This window comes from Anguilla anguilla, chromosome 18, assembly GCF_013347855.1.
Source record: "Anguilla anguilla isolate fAngAng1 chromosome 18, fAngAng1.pri, whole genome shotgun sequence".
Classification (NCBI taxonomy): domain Eukaryota; kingdom Metazoa; phylum Chordata; class Actinopteri; order Anguilliformes; family Anguillidae; genus Anguilla; species Anguilla anguilla.
In genome coordinates this window covers 25,957,280-25,963,737 of record NC_049218.1, presented here as the reverse complement: position 1 = coordinate 25,963,737, position 6,458 = coordinate 25,957,280, and the positions used below count along the sequence as shown (strand labels likewise).

The 6,458-nt window shown below is 45.6% G+C and overlaps 1 long non-coding RNA gene across 2 annotated transcripts in view; it reads right to left on the bottom strand.

The window, feature by feature from the left end:
• Positions 1 to 417: 417 nt before the first annotated feature.
• The window catches only part of LOC118217882, a 41,974-nt gene continuing 35,933 nt past the window's right edge, over positions 418 to 6,458 (bottom strand). Inside the window, exons 5-8 of one of the 2 annotated variants that reach the window (XR_004763330.1) lie at positions 6,267 to 6,432; positions 3,004 to 3,219; positions 981 to 1,190; positions 418 to 852 (exon numbers count right to left, since the gene is read on the bottom strand). This is a non-coding gene — a long non-coding RNA (uncharacterized LOC118217882). The remainder of the gene's footprint in view (positions 853 to 980; positions 1,191 to 3,003; positions 3,220 to 6,266; positions 6,433 to 6,458) is intronic. The other variant, XR_004763331.1, reaches the window with a different exon arrangement.

Genomic DNA, 6,458 nt, shown 5'->3' with positions numbered 1-6,458 from the left:
AGAAATGTTTCACTTTTTTACACTTAACAAAATGGCAGTTAAACCAGTTATGGAGAACAGGCAATAAATCTTGCCGTACCACATTCTTTTCGGTGCTGTTGTAATCGTTTTCAGGCTGGCCAAAATAGTGAAATGCAGAGCTGGATTCAAACAGCTTTTCAAAGACCGCAGTTGCACTGGTATAAAGTTGTGCTTGTGCTAAAGTTCCCTGACACTAGCTCCAAGGGTGCCTTAATTCAAATGACCGAATAAATGTTCCTATTCTGCCTTTAATTAGGGTTTGTCTTCAGGAACTGAGTGACTTGCTTAGAAAAAGCGACAATTGGTGATTGACAATAAAATCAGTCTGATTTTAATTTAACTACTGCGACACCTCTGAGTTCAACATTTAACATTCTTCTCATTTTTATTTAAAAAAAAAAAAAAAAAAAAGTATTTATTTATATAGCCCATTTATCAATAGGTCAAATGTGTTGTAATAAGTTCTGCATTAAATTACAAGCACTGGTGTAAATAGAGGCATTCAAAGAATAAGGAAGCACTGACTCTGTAATAGGTCTATGCTCCACGCTCAGGGCTCCATGCATGCAGAAAGCAGGTCAGTATGACTCCACAGCGGACTGTACAGTGTGAGCACGCCGGGCGGTGAGAGGGAGGGCCAGGAGGCCGTGTTTGCTTTGTGAGGGCTGGCGGCTGCAGGATGGGGCAGGTCTGGGGCTGCCGTCAAAGCCCCAGCCAGCCTGGGCGTGTTCTCCGACGGGGGCAGAGGTTGTCCGCTGTCCCAGATTTTCCAGACACGTGAGACCTCGGAGAGAGCTTGTTATAAAACTGCTTTGTGCCAGGAACCAGATTCTAAACGGGAGCAAAAAAAAAAAAAAGAAAAGGTTCCAGTCGTGCAAAAGTTTCACCTCTGAAATAAGTGCACAGGGCTGCCATTTTGCAGAAATGCAGGGCCCTCGTTGCTGTGTGCTCGTACTGACCTGACTACATCCACGGCCAGGATCAGTACTTAACTTCACTGAGCCAGGTCACCCAGCCTTTGTTTTGACAGGCTCGATGCGTAATCACAGGCCTCGGGCCTCATCTTCAGCTTACTGGGCTGTGTCATTCCACGCCACATGGTCCGGCCTTCCCTTCCCCCAGTTAAGTGCCTTCCTTGTAAGGACATCTGCGTTTAGCCTTTGCTAGAACTACACACAAGAACAAGACTGGCTTTTTAAAACTACAATCCCACAATTCTTTGTGATGATCCCAGACTTTAATTCTAAGATATGTGACTGTCTTATGACATGCTGGGGAAAGGGAAAACAGTGCTGTGGAGGTGCGCAGTAAAACGGTCGGTCATGCGGAAGGGATTGTTAAAGGGTGCAGGCTCCTCAGTGCTCCACAGCCAGACGGTCTGCAGGATTTACGGGTTGCTAAGGCGATTTTCCCATTTCCTAAGTCCAGCACTTTATCGAAAGGCCATTTCAGGGCAAAAAAAAAAACAAAAAAACAGTGATGCTGTGGTCCTTCATACGTGACCTTAATACAGCACTAAACTTCACAGGGACGGTGCTGCCAAATACCCAGAATCCTTCTGCAGCGAGAGACTTCATTTCGCTTCTCTCCTGCAGAACGAAACGGCTGGGAATGACGCAGCGCTCACAAGACACGCCTATTTTTATCTTCGGTTACCCCGGCCTCCTTCTGCAGTTCCAGAAAACATTAGGCTAACGCAAAGGGCGTGCGGGTCAGCGGGAGCGCGTTAGCACGCCCGCGCAACGTGATCGGACCCCAGGGAGCGCATTAGCACGCCCGCGCAACGTGATCGCACTCTGTGGGGCGGGTAACGGGGCGGGTAACCAGGGCAGCGGCGGGGCGGGCGCGGTCTCGGCATGCTGGGACGCTGCCCGGGCGACGGCGTCTAATGGGCTTCGCCGTTGCTCATATAAGGCTCTTAGGTGAGACAGAACATCCCTCTCGCACGGCATCCCCTTCTGGCTTCTGCGTCGCGACCTATTTCTGGCGGCCGGCGGCCTGTGGATTACCCAGATGGAGTTGCGCAACACGCTTCCTGGACGTAGATAAGGGTTGCCAAACGTTTTAATCTCAAGAGCCATAAAATGGCCGCCCTCTCTGAATGATTACCCCTTTCTCAGTAAAATAGTTTGCTACTGACAAGGCTTAAAGTTTGCAATGCAGCGGATTTGTCATACACACACACCCACGGAGAGTATGTGGATCCTAAAGAGTATGTTAAATATTTATGGGCCTATATTAGTCATGTACTTTGTATAATATGAATAATAATAACTTACAGTGAGCATAGTATTGCCAAATACGTGCAAAACAAACTATTATGCCCAATAGGTTTATTTTATCTGAAGGCCTTAAAAAGTGTATAAATACAACAGCAAAAAATAAAAAAAGAATAAATGTTTTCCATTTCGCTTTCGTGAACCGGGAAGCTTTTTGACAGCAGCCCATGGCGCTCCTGTTTCTCTGTGCCAGCCCCCAAGCTGAAATGGTTTATACAGTAAGCTGGCCTGTCATAACATTTGTATATAATTACATTTCCATGTCTCTGTCTCAGTCGATTCCAGGACTTTATTCAGCTCTGTTTATTTCACCGTTCGAGGCATCAGAACGGTTAAGCTAAAAGAGGAAAACTGTGGTAAAAGCAGAGTCAGACAAATCCATTCTGCAGTTATAATGCGAACAAAAAACACCCATTTATTAAAAGTCTTAAAAACATCCCCCATAGGAGTTTTTTGTCCTATTCTGTTGGGTAAAAGGGCACAGAGAAATGATAGCATGTATAACCAAGTAAAATTGTGAAAGCTGCATTATAATCAATGGGGAAATAAAATCCCATAGATACCTAATGACTCATTCCTGACTGTGAAGGGCGCTGTAGTGTGTGCCTATCTGAAACGGAAGGCTAAACTTTACACTAAGTACTAGGGACTTAATTCATAAAGTTTCCTGGAACTGGGCTGGGTGAATTGCAGAGATACTCACTTGTGGGATTTTAGGACGTGGCCAGGGCGAAGCAGCCGGTGCCCTGGAATTAGAAGGACATCGACGTGGCTTTGCGTTCCCTGAGCTTGCACAGTTGTCGTATTTGATTCATGTCTGAGCCAACTTGTCCTGGAGTACACTGTGTTACATTGCGCCACATGAACCCAAGGACTCTCCTTGTCGATAATCATCAGGAAGTAGGCGGCGTGGCCAAATCTGTGTAGCATTAGAGAGTAACAGAAAATCAGAGACTCTCTAATTATAATCACCTCTGTAAAATGTTATGGTATAAAACGGCAGTCGTCGTCATATAACACCATTTCATTGATGAAAGATGTATGGTGAAACTATTGAACCTTTGACTTTAATTTTAACTGAATAGATCTTTTATGGAAGCACCTACCAAATTCTTCTCTTCGAAATAAAAGTATAATCCATTTCTATTAAAAATTGTCCCAGACAGTTTTTTTTGTCCACAAGGCCATGCAAGGCCTTGGTGGCTAATGTGAATGTGATGATTAACTGTAGGTGAATCATTTGAAGCCTTTGCTGCTATCCTCTGTACTTTGAAAATGTTTTTCTTTCGAAATATTTGAAAATAAGTCGTAAATTATATCCTCATTCAGAGGCATTTCTGGAATTAAAGCCTTCTGTCACTCTGCCCAGGTCCACAGTCTGCGATCACAAACTTTGCCTGTTTGCTGGTTGTTTCTGCATGTACGATAGTTTGTGGTAAAATCTGATCATTATAAAGCCTCAATACTATATTGCTGTACTTTCCATCTGGCAACGTTGCCTAGCATTGATACCAGTCATGCAGCAGCTACCTTAAAAAATTAATTTAAACTTTTCATTGCAGAAGCTGAAATGTATGATAAAGTACACTTGTTTTGCATCGAATATCTTAGTTACATCAACCCTGAACTTGCTAACCAGTTTTGTGTATGTATGTGCCATATTTATAAAATTTTACGACTGCCCAGGAGGTAGCTATGATCTCATCGAGGCACATCGGTACTCGTCGTGTCCCAGTAAACGTGATGTGGCAACACCCTAGTCAGTTATACCTCAGGGATCTGGAAGATTTTCGCTGGTCGGTAGGGTAGGTTTACTAAGGTACTAATCTTAGACGCATCTTCGCTACGTCATTACTGTTTACACACTCTGACGGGGTCTATATTTACTGAAGTTTCATTCCCGGCTCTGCGTCCACACCCAGGTTAATCATACGTTGGGGGTCTGTCTGTGGGCCCTTCGGTGGGAGGCACAGCAGGAAATGAAACTTTCTTAGTCTGAGAGAGATGGAGCATGTTATATTGTCTATGGAGAGTGACAGGCCAGCAAAAAGAGTAAGCCATTTCAAAATGGCAGTTTCTCCCCTGCTGTGGCTTGCAAAGTGCAGGACGACATATGGCTCTTCTCTTTACTACCATTGGTGCTCGGGATCGTGATATTGCCTTTCGAAAAATGGTTGCGTTTTTCACACAGGAAAGAGTAACCATGGAGACTTAATGCATGCCAGGATGCCCCAAGTGTGGAAGCCACATCCTGTTTACAGTGTTACTGTTCTGCATCGCTTAGCCTTAGCGCTCAGCAAGCAAAAATGGCGGGAAGCTGTATTTCACAGGTTGCTTCCATAGAAAAATAAACCTGCTTCCTCATCCGAGTGACTCCGCCTCATTCTGTCAGGTCTTTCTCGCTGACCTTGTCGGCGTCTGCAGTTCCAGTTGCCTCATCGGGAGATGATGTTTACGTGGACTTTACTCACCGCGGTTATGCACTGCAGGGCCATTCTTTTAAAAACAGCTGACTATGCAGCCTTTCACTGTGAGTTGTTTAATAATTTCCTGTTCCTCGGAAATCTTATTTGCTGACCCTTGTCACAGCCAAATGTCTAAGGTAATGCCAAAATGAGAGATAAAATATGGACGTACTCCAAGATCAATGAATCAGAGAGAAGAAGCAAGGCAAATATAAAGATGCCCAACTGCTGTTGTACGCCAGTGCTGTATACTGCATCTTTTCTGGCAGAACCCAGCAAACATGATATTTTGCATGCATCGGTGGGGTTCAAAATGACATATAAATCATGAAATGCAGGCATGGCTGATTGCACATTCACATGAAACAATGAAGAGATTGTGTTTCCTTGAAACATCCTTTCAGTTGCGTTCGGGGAAAAAAAAAAAAAAAAATCAGCTACCCCGAATAACTTTTACAGTGCAGATCGCTCTGTGGCTTAGGTCGAATTAACCGCAGGCATAAATAAAACAGCCGATGGGAAAAAACTGCATGACCGAAAAACTGGCACCGATTACCAGTTCAAGAATGTGCAAAATGGCCGACGGTGCAGCCGGAGGCACGTCAGGCGCCGTCTCGGGGTGAAATGCCCCTGACAGATATTACAAAATGGAAGAAGGATCCGAATAAAGCGGAGAGAGAGACGGAGAGAGATGGAGAGAGAAACCGCCGTTGGGGGGGGGGGGGGGGGGGTGGTGATGTCATTGAGGCAGCTCGGGGAGACGAGAGAAAAACAAGCCGCTCTCTCTATCCCAGCCCGCTCTGCGAGCGCGGGGCGGAGGAGTGGCTGGCGGCCAAGGCAAGGGTTGCTGGGAAACTGCGAGGGTTGCCAAGCGAGCCCCGCCGCCAGCATTAGAGGCGCACATCTTTGTTCTCTGGAACCTGGTGGGCTGCCAAGGACCTCATGTCAGCTCTGCAGTACGGTTACGCTGGATGCAGGCCAAACTCCAGAGAGCAACCCTCCCTCCCTCCCTCCCTCATTCCTGCTCTCCCCGAGCTCCCGTCTTTTTTTTTTTTTCAGCCCTCCTGCCTTCAAAGGTTTTTTTCTGCCAAACATGCAGTAGTTGCCATGGCAGCGGAAAGTGGAACATTTAAAAAGTGAGGAATGAGTCACCTCTACATCCAGATGTGCTACACGTGTAGTCGTAAAAAGAAGCTGGCTGACCCCCTCAGTCGAAATTGCTTTATTGCAGGCGGGGGGGAAATGTAATAATAAAGTAAAAAACTTTTAAAAAAAGAACTTAACTCCTTAACATAAAAAAAGGAACAGACTGTGATGAGATGAGAAGCATGTTGACAGGCAGTAGCGGAATTGAACATATAACTTGCTGTAAAGTTTAAACGTTCACGTGAAAGGCATAGATCTGAACTCAGGAAGCTGTGCTTTTCCCAGGCCCCTTGTTGGAGAGGATCACGGGCAAGCGCACGGTTAATGTTTCACAATGCAGCTGCTCACTGTTTACCTTCCTGAAGTTCAATGGGTGCTGCCGGTGGCGTTGGAACCACAGCTGGAATTGTGACATCTTTCCAAAGTTCACCTCAGAACAAGGAGGTGAATCACATGCCTTGGAAGGACACACGTCCCCAGCCTGTGTTTATGGAACAGTCAAGGAGGTCCAAGTCTTTGTCCTGCCATTAAACAGAACCGGGAAAAA